Source organism: Artibeus jamaicensis, unplaced genomic scaffold (genome assembly GCF_021234435.1).
Source record: "Artibeus jamaicensis isolate MK-2021 breed Jamaican fruit bat unplaced genomic scaffold, CSHL_Jam_final scaffold_612, whole genome shotgun sequence".
Lineage (NCBI taxonomy): Eukaryota > Metazoa > Chordata > Mammalia > Chiroptera > Phyllostomidae > Artibeus > Artibeus jamaicensis.
The window spans coordinates 8,422,673-8,436,913 of record NW_026522049.1 but is presented as its reverse complement, the minus strand read 5'-3'; the positions used below and the strand labels follow the sequence as shown (position 1 = coordinate 8,436,913).

General features: G+C 45.2%; 1 protein-coding gene and 1 long non-coding RNA gene across 9 annotated transcripts in view; one reads left to right on the top strand and one right to left on the bottom strand.

The window, feature by feature from the left end:
* LOC119049133 (uncharacterized) overlaps positions 1 to 14,241 on the top strand; it is a 124,471-nt gene that overhangs the window by 36,213 nt on the left and 74,017 nt on the right. For 7 of the 8 annotated variants that reach the window (XR_008390408.1, XR_008390403.1, XR_008390407.1 and 4 more), the window contains exon 2: positions 5,132 to 5,291. This is a non-coding gene — a long non-coding RNA (uncharacterized LOC119049133). Of the gene's footprint in view, positions 1 to 5,131; positions 5,292 to 14,177; positions 14,230 to 14,241 lie in introns of all 8 variants that reach the window. The other variant, XR_008390406.1, reaches the window with a different exon arrangement.
* NR2F2 (nuclear receptor subfamily 2 group F member 2) overlaps positions 1 to 14,241 on the bottom strand; it is a 91,704-nt gene that overhangs the window by 47,334 nt on the left and 30,129 nt on the right. The window lies entirely within an intron of this gene.

The window sequence follows — 14,241 nt, the reverse complement described above, 5'->3', positions numbered from 1 at the left end:
ATGGGTTGACGGTGCCCTTGAGTGAGATTCTCCCCCGGGCGCTGAAGCTGAGTTTAAACAGCGCTCGGCTGCCCAAGCCTGGGCATGGTTTCTTCCCATGAAATATTTTCATCATCAAGAATAACCAAATTATGAGGACCGTTTCTATTTTCTGCCATTTAAAAATCTTGAGGCACGGATTCCAAAAGGCTCTCTGTGTATTCCCTGTTCAGGGTGGTGCAACCGGAAGACAGAAATGCCATACTTGTCTGTCTACAGCAGAAACTTACCCCGGGCAGGGGTCTCGGCCCACGTTCCCGGCAACAGGGGGAAAGAAAATACGAGCCCCCGTGCATCTGGCCGAATACACAATGTTTCATTGCAAGGCGAAATTCCTTCCTCACCCCAGCTGGCGAACAGTTATGCCCCGGAGCCCAGGACGGTCATGCCTTGTAACTTTTTAACCTAGTTAGTGTAACTGCCAATATCATTCCTATTCGCATAAATGTCTAATCCTTTCTTGAATCTTGCTACACTATTTGCCTCAACAATGTCCTGGGGCAGTGAATTCCACAGGTAGATTATATGCTGCTTTAAAAAAAGCATTCCCTTTTATTTGTTTTAAATTTGTTACCTTTTAACGTCATGAGATGGCCCTTGTTTTTGCATTAAGTGGCGTAGGGTGCAGGCATTTCAAACTGAGCCTTAATTCTTCCAAGCACTTTCTTTGCTGTTATGAAAATGTGATCCTGGTATATTTTCCATTTGGCATATATAACCTTTGTTGAATAAGATGATTGGTATAAATACACAGTAGGTACTGGGGGGAAAAAAGCTCTCCTTGACAGTCAATGTCATTTCTTGGACAATTAGTTTATTGAGCACCTACTATGTGCAGGAAGTTTTCAAAGTATTGCACAGCCAGACCTGAAAAAGACAGGGTCCTTGTTCTGAAGCCCCTGACTTCCTAGGGAGAAGACAGCAGGAAAACAGTGAATGAAGATTTCTACTGCGTGGTGCCAGGTATCTCAGGGAATGTTGGAGAATTAGACAGGTGTGGCAGGGGCCACTGGCTTCCGGAAAAGGGGGCAGTGACGCCTGGTTCTTAGAGTGTCTATTAACATCTCTATGGAAGTGAACTGCAGTTTTCAGCGCTTGGCACTAGTCAAGACTCCATCATCGGATGAGTCAAGGTGGAGAACAAAAATCTTAGTTACGGAAATCACACAGGGAGTTACCCAAAGGCCCAGGAATACCATTTCTTCAATCTTGTAGCTCTGAAGACTGTTTGGCATTGGAAAAAAAACACCACCACAAAAACCCAGCGGATTTAATTCATTGGACTTGGTTTCAAGACCGGCCCATGTCTCCAGCTGTCTAACCTTGGGCTAGTCAGTTAATCCCTCATCCAAAGCGTGCTCCTTCACAGAAATGGGAATCAAGCTTCCTTCCTCCAGAGAGTGTGCAGGATCGGAGGCAAAGTTATGTGGCAGTTCTTTATAAACTGCCAAACGGTGTAGAAATGGTAATTTTTATGGGAACCAGTTGTCAGAATTCACCACTCGTTCTTTCGTTGTTCACTCTTTCTCCTTCCTTCCGCACCCCCCGCCCCCCATTCCTATTTTATTCCCAGCCTCCATCTCAAACTCATCCATGGTATGGAGATTTTTTTTCCTCTAGAGGTGGATGTACCGGAATGCAATTTTTGTATATTTCTTAAGGACTTGAAAAGCGGGAGCAGAAGGATCCACTGGCTGTTAAAATAGTACAGTAAAGGTCTATTTCCGATGTGACTGCTTGCTTTTCTCTTGTTTACTGCTTCATCTTCTGAGATCAGGTTAACCAAACTTCTTTCTGTAGAGACAGAGGCCTTGCCAGTGTTTCTGAAGGGATTGTCCCTCCGAAATAGACTCTGGTCGAAACGTTCGGATCACCTGCGTGATAGGCAAATACTATTTCCTCACATTTCATCTGGTTATTTTTATTTTGGGGGTAATTGCCTCTTCCGTTACTTTGCTTTTCTTTCTCTTCCTGAGCAGGCAATTTGGAGACAAAATATGCCCAGCTCTGCATTGAGATGTCTTAGCAAGGCATTTCAAGGAATACATTATTAGAATTGTTTACGTGCATGGTTCAGATTTACTGGCCGATGGCTCAGGCCTCAGTTTTATGATGTAGCTGCCAGCCAGGCTCCTTCTGGGTAAAAGTGAAATGGGAGAAGTTTCTCTCTGGTATCCCTCGCCGACACTTCCTGGGTCTCGTTCCTCTCCTTTCAACACCCTCCCCTTTCCTGCCCCCGTGGAACTTCCAGAAGCTGTCAGACCTTTTGCTCGTCAATTCGAAGGCATTTCATGGATCTCCCCCTCCTCAGATCAGCCCCCCATGAAAATGAGATGTGCAAAAAAAATAACTCTTCAATGGTATAATTTTAGATCCTGTGGCAACTGGGAAGGGCGGCTATTTTGGGCTGTGGGGCTCTCTCCTTGACCTGAGATGATACCGCTCTTCCTGCCACGGGTGCGCTCAGCCAGCCCTGTACGCGGTCCTCTCCGCGACGTGTTTGCCATTCCTGGGGCTGCATCTCTGTCGCTCTGCCGAGCAGTTCTGCACAACTGCAAACGTGAGCGCATTTGTCCAGGATGTGGATCTGTCTGCATGTACCCACCAAGGCTTGTCCAAGGTGGCGTACCCGGGTGGTGGCCCAGGCTGCTCCCGAGAGACAGTGCAGGTGGAACACACTCTCTCTCATATAGTGGGAGGGGACATTTTCTGGTCTAGTTTGTGCCTGTCCCTCTGACACAAGCTTTACCAGCTGCTCTGTGTGTTACTCACTCTCTGAGCAAAAGGTGAGCCAGGCGGGTCCCCAGGCCACTGCATCTGAACATCCCTCACATTAGGGCTCACCGGCAGCTGCATCTTCCCAGCGATTCCGACCTCCCCTGCTTGCCGTCTTCCCGTTGAAGCTCCCAACGTAGCCACTGCCTGCAGACCTCATGCACTGCCTGGGCAGCCAGCCAGGCCAGGGCGGATGGGCGGGGCAGCTTCCAGAAGATTCAAAGGTGGCCTACAGCACAGTGCTTTTAGGTGACGGTGAAATCAGAGCCCAGATCATTACCGGGCCAAGTAACTTGTTCCTAGTTTTTACAGCCTTGAAAAGTACACCTAGGCCTCAAAGATCATTCAGCCAGAAGGGATAAATTCAGTAACACACAGGAAAACAGAAAGTTCTTTTTTTTTTTTTTTACAAAAAATGATGAGTTGTATTACTTTGAAAGAGAGAAAACAGAGGCCCTTCATAGATAGAATCTTGGCCCTCTGGATGGGTGCTCTGGCCATTAAAAGAAAGAAGGGAGGGAGGGAGGAAGAGAGAGAGAAATGAAAGGGGAGGGAGGATTAGGATATAAGGAGAACCTGAGTACGGAACAGAAGTTACTGGAAGGTAAGAGGAAAACAACGATCAGGAGACAATGTCGCCTTCCCTGACCTGCTGCTGAAGTAGATCTCGAACAGATGTTTATAGAAAACCAACGGCGTCTGTTCCGGGTATGCATTTCCGTGTGGCGGACGACCCTAAACCGTGCTCACTCAAAACCCTGGCGCTCATTCTCCTGCTCTCTGTCATGGTTCTGAGTGTTGACTGCGCACAGCTGTCGAAGCTCAGGCAGCCTTTCACAAGGTCAGGGTCTGGTGGCGGCCGAGGCTGCAGGCCCTCTGAGGCTGCCTCACTCACGTGGGTGATGGCTGATTTTGCACCCTCAGCTGGAACACCTGGTCGGTTCGTGTGGCCTCAGCTGCCTCACAGCATCGCACCTTGGTGCACTTTTCCTGACCACTCAGGGCTCCGAAGATGAGGGTCCCCAGAGAAAAGGACAAAAGTGAAACCATCCTGTGTGGCCAAGACAAGGCACAGACTGGTCCACCAGTCACCAAGGTCAGCTCTGATTCAAGGGGCCAGCTCATAGACCTGGCCTCTGGATTTGGGGACTTTTAAAGGACATGTGGGCGTGTCTTTTAAAAAAAGATTTTTATTTACTTATCTTTAGAGGGGAAGGGAAGGAGAGAGGGAGAGAAATATCAATGTTTGGCTGCCTCTCGTGTGTCCCCTGCTGGGGACTGGCCTGCAACCCAGGTATGTGCCCTGAATAGGAATCGAACTGAGGTTGTTTGGTTTGCAGATCCGCTCTCAATCCACTGAGCTACGCCAGCCAGGGCTGGACGTGTCTTAAAGCTGCTTAAAATATGTCCAATCACAGTGTCACCTGTCCCCAACTTCCCAGTGTCCAAGAGCTTCCTGTCTACTGGGAGCTATATGCTGTATTGTATTGTACATTACACAGTAGGTGCAAAAACATGGCCACCCACATTTTTGTGTGCCTTATACATGGGATTATTATCCCCCTTTATTATACCCATGGGATATCATCACCACACCCATGTATAATATGCACCCTTATTTTTCCCTAAAAATTTTTGAGCAAAAAAGTGCGCATTATACACACAAAATATGGTACGCCAAGTATGTAATGCAATACGTAAAGGAATGAAACGGCTTGTTTTTCCGGAAAGCCAGGTGATAGGGGACGTGGACCAATAGGGCACAGGATAAAAGAGGTGCGTAAATAGAGGCCAAAGGCAGCCGGTAGTTAGGAAGGCCTGAGGCCGCTTGTCATTGGCGCTTGTCATTTGGAGAAACTGAGGGCCCATAAGAAGACAGTGGCTACCACTCCTTAAGTCTGGAGTGGGTGTCCTAGGAAGCTGTATTCAAGCCCCAATTTTTGTCCTCGATGTCTCTGGCCACCTGTCTTCACTTCCCCTGCCCCACCTTGGTCCCACCAACCATCCCTTCTTTCCACTGCATTATTCCTCTGTGGTCCTAAAACTGCCCCCATCTCTTTACCTGTCTTGACCATCCCTTGGCCCTTTCCGTGCATGGGGAAGACTGACCTCCTCCTCTCCTTCCTTATTCATTTGCTACTCCATTGCCGTTTCTCAGACCAATGTCCTCTCCCTGCCCTGCCGATTCCTCACTGACTGCTCAACATACCTGTTTGCATTTCACTTGTTCTTTATAGGCCGTTGTCCCTTGCCTTCTAAAATTGTGTCCTATAGTCTATGGGCTCATGGCTTTCTTTTCTCCTGTGTCTTGTCTTAGGTGCCCTTTGTCCGGCATGGTGCCACAGGCGAAGGACCCCGGGGTACCAAACACCCAGCATCTCCAGCAGATCTAGCCTGGACATCTTCAAGGCGGTGCCGGGGTCCACACCCGAGGACTTTTTGGTGGGGTTTGCTGTGCAGCTGCTAACCTTTCTTTGGTAAGACTCCCCTACAACCCTTCATTAGTAAGTATAATTTTTCTCTTCATCCGGCCTTTAGTCTCTAAATATCACCGATTCCTAGACACTCACTTTGTAATCCTCAGGTAAGTTGGGCCTCTTTTCTCCCCTTAACAAAAGTGACGTATGGCTCTGGCCAGAGTGGCTCTGTTGGTTGGAGTATCATCCCTTACACTGAAAGGTCATGGGTTCGATTCCAGGTCAGGGCACATGTGTAGGTTGCGTGTTTGGAGCACGTACATGGGCAACCGATTGATGTTTCTCTCACATCCATGATTCTCTCTCTTTCTCTCTCTCTCTCTCCCTTCCTCTCTCTATAAAACCAATGAACATACATTTTTAAAAAGTTACATGAGTGCACTGTAGAAAATTTAGAACACATGGAGGAGTGAAAATAAGGAAACAAATGTTGCAGATATTTAAACATGTTAATAGCTTGGTATGGGTCCTCCCCATCTTTTCTTTCCACATTTATGAGTTCTTATTTACAAAAAATGGAATTCCTACCTAAAAGGGCAGTGATCTGCTCCAAGCAGTTTGCTATTTTCTAGAGTCAGCTGCTACAGAACTTACAGCTCCCTGGGGTGGATGTCCAGCCCCAGCTGAGCCAACACTTGGTTGCTTTTTTAGAATTAAATCGGGTGAAATGGGGATGGGGGTGACATTGAGATGGGATTAGAATTTTCATTTCAGAACCTACAGTTTTGCTGGGAAAGGTCGTTTGCAGAACCTGAGTAGAGAGACAGAGGGAGCCCTCAGGTGCTCCTGTACCTGGTGCTGATTCCTGCAGTGGTGTTTGTAGGATGGCCTTTAAAAAAAACTTTATTTTAGACGAGAAGGGAGGGAGAAAGAGAGGGAGAGGAGCATCAACATGTGGTTGCCTCTCATGTGCACCCCACACTGGGGACCTGGCCTGCAACCCACGCCTGTGCCCTTACTGGGAACTGAATCACGATCCTTTGGTTTGCAGGCTGGCACTCAATCTACTGAGCCACACCAGCCAGGGCTGTAGGCTGGCCTTATATCTCCCCTGAAATCTTTCTTTATCTTGGGGGACGCTGATATTTTCATCTAACAGTGTCTGAGCAAGAGCACACTTTTGGGAACCTGCTTTATTTCACTTCATACACTTTTTTCTACAGCATCATATATTCTAGATTCTAACCTCGGCAGCTGTGCAGTGTTTATGGGAGAGCGGAAGGTCTGGCTTTAGCTGTGGGTTTAAACAGCGCCCAGTTCAAATGCTGCCCTGACCCCTTGTTAGCTATGGGACTTGGGCAAATTATTTCAACACTGTATGTCTCATTTGTAGATAGACGAAATAATATGCTTAAGTGATACCACGAACCTAATGTTCCCAGCACAAAATCTGCCATGTAAGAAAGTAAGGGGTCAGTAGATTTTGCCTTTTGTTGGTCATATCATAATCACAAGCCTTCTGCTAGTGCTCATTTAATAGCCCTTATATTTCTCAACATTATAAACACAGGTGCAATACACACCTATACCACCAAATCTTTATGCATGATTGTTTCTTGCACTATGGGCCTGGAATTTGCATTCTTGGATCAAAGACTAGGGACACTCAAAAAGTTCTGAAGAAAAATGTGTTCTCATTACTTTCACTGCATCTTCTAGGCCATCCACATCCCAGCCTTCACCCCTTCCTTCTTGTCTCCAGGTCCCTAGACAGCAAGGCTCTTTCTGTGCCCATAACTTGCTCTGTGCACTTCCCAACGACATTAACAGCTACTGCACCTGACATTGAAACCGGGGTCCTTTCAGCCAGATTGAAACGCATCCATTCAGCTATTCACTCCCATGTTGGGTGCAGATTAAGTTGCAAACTAGACATACACAACGGTTTATGTTGTCGGAGCTGACTCCAGTGTTGCTAGTCACGGAGTGGACTTCGGAGCTTGGTAGAAAGCAGTCCAGAGAGTTCTCAGGAAGCCAGATATTGACCAAGGTGGACAATATCTATAGAAATCTCTCCTGTCTAGAAGTAGGGACATTTGGAATAGGAACATTGTCCGTGGTGAAGCAAGAGAGCAGCGGGCCTGTCCCAGGGCATTGCTGGTGTGTGGCTGAGGTGGGGGACACAGACAGGCATCCTTCATGGGACCTGCCAGCCATGGGCATTCCTTCTGAATTCTCAGAGAACCTCGTGTCCCTTCTCCAGGGCTAGCTCTTGCCATGTCCCCATAACAGCTACGCACATTGCCTCCTGTATATTTTAAGCTCCTGAAGGACAGGCAGAATCACATTTTATGTGCCTTTAATATACATTCTTTTGCACTTCCGAGCACAGCACTTTTGTAAATGAATGAATCGCCAAGTTATCTTTTCCAGATCATTTCTCCTTATGTATGCATTCTAGAACTTGGAGGCAAAGTCAAGCATTTTTCTTGTTCCAGTACGAAAATGATTTCTTTGCGCAGTCTGCTTTCAACTCTTTGAAAATTCGAAGGAAAAGTAAGACCCAGGAAGTTGTTTAACAGAGGCGACCCCCTTAAGAGTCAATGTCACATTTATTGCTATAAAATATTTTTCTCTCTCTGTTAGACATCTGGTTCCCATTACATGCGTACTGGGTACTTGAGTTCACCAGCCATTCTGCATACCAAGCAGCGTGCATGCGAACTGCAGCCCCCCCACCCCGCCCCCACAGCCCCCAGGATGTACTTTTACCATGTGATCTTTACACTCTACTTACATACTGGCCTTCCTTCACCACTGAGGACTTACCAAGGCACATCCGAGGTTGTTTGGTTCCAACTTGTCTTAAAGACCAAATTGCCTGTGTCTGAGACGCGAAGGACTTCAAACACGGGGAGGCTTTGCTTTCTATCGTTGGAAGGTCTGATTGACTATATACTCTAGCACCGAGGCCAGTGAAACATCTCCATTCAAAGTCCTGATTTCCTAGTAACACTGACCCAGAAATGAGAAACACAATACGGAATGTTCGCTAATGAGTCATGAATTTCATTATAATTGCTTCCATATTCGGGAGAGCTTCCTTAAACCATCTAATCTTGACATATCCTGCAACAATCCCATGTGTTGTAAATGATTTTGTTTTATTTCTTAGGTTACTGTTAAAGGCTTATTTTATGGTTCATTTCGTTTTCTTAAAGAAAACCACACACGTGTGCGTGGGTAGGCGTGCATCACATACACACTGCCCCTTTCCTTAGCCTCATCAGAGCTTTGGGCTCAGTCTGTATTTTTTTTTGGAAATAAAATGATTAAGAAACCAAAGGAGCCCTCCTCATTCCGTTTGGAAATAACAATAAACCCATTTAGGGAGAAAGGCGAGCTGTGGTCCACTTTAGAGTTCTAGTTCAGGTCTCTGAGAATGAAAACCAGAAGTGACCTACATCTCAGCAGGCAGCGGTTCATCACCTCCCTCTCTGGATTTGAGAACCTGCAACTGAATGGATGGACATGACCAGCATTCAGTACAGCAATCGTGGAAAATTAACTGTGACTTTCAAAAACTGCCTACATTATAAAGTGATCTATTAGCATGATACGACTCGAGCACTTAAAGTGACTGATTCTAATTGGACGACTTGGCCCATGGCAAGCGTTAAAGAGCTGCCAAATCTTGCGGGTATTTTATCTCTTTGGGGACATTTTAAAGTGAATTCTCTTTGGAGGAGAGCTTTGTTCATCCACACAAAAGGTTGTGTGGAAGGCATCTCTCAGTTCTGGTAGAACAAGAGGTAATTATAGTTTCCTCTTCTTTGATTCATGAATCAATAAGCCAAATATTAACTTAAAAATTCTTGCATTTTTCTCTCCCTTGCCTTTATGAAGTGAACTCAGTCTTTATAGCTTGTGGTTTATCCAGCAGAAGTAAAGATGGATGCCCTTCTCTAATGAGCTTGCCTAGCAACCAGAGAGGCATTCCTCCCCTACACCTGGTTATCACACTGCATCCTTCACATCTCTTTTGGACCAGCCTGTGGGTCTCTGGGATGATGACATGGTACCATCCCCTGAGCGAAACTTAATTTAAGCAGCTTCACATTAAAACAAAGCTGCAGGGACTTCTGAGTAGGTGTACTTCTGAGATGTACCTACTCAAGGGCATGCAGTGTACAGGAAAAAGAAGGTAGACCATGGGGATTGTCATTCATATTTTGAATTAGACTTCATGTCTGTATTCTCTGCAGGCTCATTCGTAATTTTCATCATCTGGATTATGGGAAGCTTATTAATGGAATTGTTATTGGAATGTGCAAGTTTTCTTATGCTGAAGGAGTCCTTGTTGAACTTCCCTGTTTAAGCCACACTAAGATTTTAGCTTAAACTAGTTGCCTGTGGATTTCTTGTTGGCAGTTCTCAGATCACCCAGTAGTAGAAAAATTGCCTGCTATGCTTCAGATTGTTGAGGTTGTGACCCGCAGTGTTATCTATTGTAATGACAGAGGGGGGTGTTTGAACATGTAGCATAAAAGCCCCACATAAACCTGTTGGAGCATAACACCAACCTTATTTATTGAAAACATCTCTTTCTAAAACTGACTTCAAAAAAAAAAAAAGAAGAAGAAGACAGCCCTGGTTGGTGTGCCTCAGTAGATTGAGCACCAGCCTGCAAACCGGGGGTTGCTGGTACGATTCCCAGTCAGGGAACATGCCTGGGTTGTGGGCCTGGTCCTCGGTGGAGGAGGTGATGGAGGCAACCACATGTTGATGTTTTTCTCCCTCTTTTTCTTCCTCCCTTCCCCTCTCTCTAAAAATAAATAAATAGAAATTTAAAAAATAGAAAAGAAGACAATGTTAAATAGAAAGAAGTTTAAAGGCATTATGGCTTCTTTCGAGTTTTACGTCAATAGTTCCTGTCACTTGTAACCGCTCTCTGCTTCCAAAACTTGGGTTCAGCAGAAAAGAGCAGAAATACTTGTTATTGACCTGAATTAGGATAAAGGGGGAAGAGATGTTAAGATCACAGCCCCCTGGGTACTTTGCTTCTGGAAACATCATTTCCAGGCTATGCTCGAATCAGGCAAATACTGCCCTCCTCTCCCGGGGTGTCTTTGGTGCCAACCCAACTGGACCAGAAGACCAGTGCCCAGAACTAGGGCATTACGTTGTCTGTAACTGTGGGCTAATGATGCCACCATTTAACCATGACCATTTTTCTCTTTAGAAAAGTACTATGAAATGTTCTAGAAATGTATATGAACATAACAATGACAGCTATAAAAATAAAAAATACATAAAGATGTACGAAATGTTATAATATTGGAAGATGCACAGACACTTGTGAAAATCATTCAGAGAGGTCCCTCATTCGTGTCACTCAGTTTTTCCCCAAATTAACATCTCACATAACCACAGCACCTTGTCAACATTAGGAAATTGGTTGAATACCTTTCATAGACCTTATTCAGACTTGACACGGTTACATGGATTCTCTTTTGGGGTGGGTATGGACATGCAGGGATGCATTAACCCCCTTTTTTAAGAGATCAACTCTCAGCAATGACTACTAATGGTGTGTAAGATTCTTAGGTCCTGTGGTTTTATACATCCTGTGGCTGACTAAAAAGGAGGGAGAGTTGCATGCATTAATAAAGGTGCTCTCTATTAATTGCTTTATCCAAACATTAACTAAAGAAATCAATCAGTCCTATATCAGGTGCCAAGTGAAGATACAAAGACAGTGGCATTGTGCTCTCAAAGAACTCACAGAAAGAGAAAAAATCAGCACTCACAACCCAGCGTGTTGTATGCCATGGTACATATGACACAAACCAACGTTTCTAAGCCCCTATAAGTGCCAGGCATTGTACCAGACATTAGCAACAAAGCAGTAAGTAAGATAAGTCAATAAGCCTCTCCTAATCTGTGGCTCTTACTGCTGAGTGGAGACAAGGCCACTAACAAGGAATGTGCACAGGGTGCTCTCACAGGGGTGCAGGGTCAGAGGGGGTAGGTCCTGTCCAGATCAAGGGGTGTAGGGAAGAGACTCAAGAACATGTCATATAGCATTGGTCAGCATTTCAAGATGTTGACTTATGGGATCTGTGGACCAGCTCCTGCTCCATTTCATGCAGAGTCCACAGACCATCTTCTAGCTCTGCTGTAGAACATTAGCAGACAGTTCGCTACCCCAAGAGCAGTCATTGTTCCTTAGAGCTGACTCAGAAGCTCTTTGATACCATATCTGATGTGACAGATCTTTCTCACTCACCATTGGCAGGCCTGGTGCTGGCTCATGTAGGACATGGGTTACAGAGGGCTCTGTTTTCTACAAGTAAAGGGGAATTGGTTTCCTAGGGCCAGTGCTAGACAAATAAAACATTGTGTGTTTCTTTATGAACAAACTGAGTTTCCTTACTCAAACTGGTGACATCAACATCACCATCTAGCTCACTAAAAATATGATCATGGACCTCTCCTGCCTGGTTGCTCTGCGCTGGAGTTCAGGTGGCATCTAACATTCTTCTTGTGGTCTACAAGGTCCTACATGCTTGGGACATATCTACGTATGTCCTCGGCCTCATGACATTCCATCTTACTTTTAGTTCTAGTGGTTCAGTCACACATGCCTATTTGCTGGCTGTGTTCCACTCCAGAGCAGAGTACATTCTGCTTCCGGAAATGCTTTCTTCCCTCCTCTATATCTTTATTAATAATCTCATTTTTTTAAAGAGTCTATTTATTTTTAGAGTTAGGGGAAGGGGAGGGAGAAAGAGAGGAGAGAAACATTGATGTGTGAGAGACATATCAATCTGTTGCCTCTTACATGCCCCCAACTTGGGACCTGGCCCACAACCCAGGCATGTGCCCTGACCAGGAATTGAACTGGCGACCCCCTGGTTCACAGGCCAGCACTCAATTTATGGAGCCATACCAGTCAGGGCCGTAATCTCATTCTTTAGAATGATTATAATCTCATTGCAAGGCTTTCCAATTGAAGCACTTGTTTATATCAAGTTCCCACTATGAGTCTCATTGTACGCTTACTGATACTTCCTGCATGCATTACAGGAAGTAATACATTTTATATTCAATGGTGTGTGACTATATATTTATGTCCCTTCATTAAACAGTGGGTTCCGTGAGGGCAGCCATGTTGGGATCACTTCAAGGCTCCATAAATATCTATTGAATACATTATTCAATGATGGACAGATGACTGAAATAATGACCCATCTCCTCATTTCCTTTATAAGTTTAGGTAAATGCCACACCTGGGATTTGGACACATGGGTACACTGTTTTGTGATCATTTGTTTTGGGCTCCTTTCTGGGCTGTATTTTTTTTTCCCAAGTTCAAGCAGGGATAGTTTTTCATAGGAAATCATGGCTGGCATGACTTTTGTCTCCAATTTTTTCTACACCAGTGGCTTCTGCGTTGCATGTTTTATCTGGAGTAGTTGTCATTTCAAGGCCACTGCAACAAGGGGCAAACCATGGTCAGCTGCCCCTTGTCAAAGTGGTGGCTCTTCCTTTGCAAAGAATAGTCTGGAGCTTCTTCATTAACCTCAGGACTCTAAGCATGGCTCTTGGATGTGCTGGGGGCTTTGGAAGAGGGAGGCGCTTCAGCAGACAGGTGCAGTACTCCCTGGAAAGAGGGTGTGTCTGCTGGATTCTGCATCCAAATCCTCTCTTCCCTGGCTTCAAGTTGGGAAAGGCCTTTACTGGGATGAAGTAGGCTCATTGGTGGAGATCAAACCAAAAAGGTGTTTGGAACGGGGATAGAGATAGAAGTCAGGAGCCATATCCAAGAAGTGCCCTTTGAGCTGATTCTAGGTTGCTGGGCAGGGTTGAGTTCATGCAATGGGAGATTGTGATATAGGTAACATTCATAGGTGAGAGCAGAGGGACCAGCACGCATGAAGGTCTGGGAGAGACTTGTGCTAAAAAGACTCAGCTCAATCTCTGGAAAACTTGGGTACAGACCCATGTCTCTCTCTCTCTCTTTTTTAAAGATTTTATGTATTTATTTTTAGACAGAAAAAAAGGGAGGGAGAAAGAGAGGGAGAGAAACATCCATGTGTGGTTGCTTCTTACGTGGCACCTACTGGGGACCTGGCCTGCAACCCAGGCATGTGCCCTGACTGGGAAACGAACCAGCAACACTTTGCTTCACAGGCCCGTGCTCAATCCACTGAGCCACAGCAGCCAGGGCAGACCCATGTCTCTTGAAAAGACTGGTCCTCAACCTGTCCCTCAGATCTGAATGATCTGGATAACTTCTTCTACACTGTGGCTACCTACCCAGTCTGGACACATGTTTGTAATCAAATATGGATGGTTTATTTTACATGGAGGTCGGTAGGCGACATCGCGGTGTGAATTCCATCTCTTTCTTTGTAGGTTTCATCAAGGTGTGTGTGCGTGAGTGTGTGTGTTCCTTTTTATACTCACATGTCAATCTTGCCCAGATCCCAGGACTTGTTTATGGAAAGAGCTGTGAAATTTTGCAGAGCGGCTGCTTATGGTGAATATGGAGGCAGTGATGAGGCGGCTTTGCCTGCCAGAAGGAGGTCAGATTTTGGAGTTAAGGGACCGGGCCTCCATTCCAACCCGCTCTTTAACTTCAGAATGATAATAAATAAAATTATTTGCCTCATTTACCTTGTAGGATTACTTATATGATGTCATTTATATGAAAGAACTTCCCAAGTTATGAAGCGCTCTGTAAACATGAGACATTAATTATTGCTATAGAATAAATGTACTCTTAAAAAAGTGACAACTAAGTCCTATAAATGTAGGGGAGGCTTCCCTAGGCTCAGTGTGACTTGGAAGTTGGCAATAGCGTATTTCAAATATGGCTGCAATGTGGCAACCAGACATTCAAACATTTCTAATTAAGCTGCAAATTTATAATTTTCACAGCAGGTCGATGCTGTAAAAATTAAAGAGGAGGTCAGCCCCCAAATTAAGACTGGTAAGAATTTTT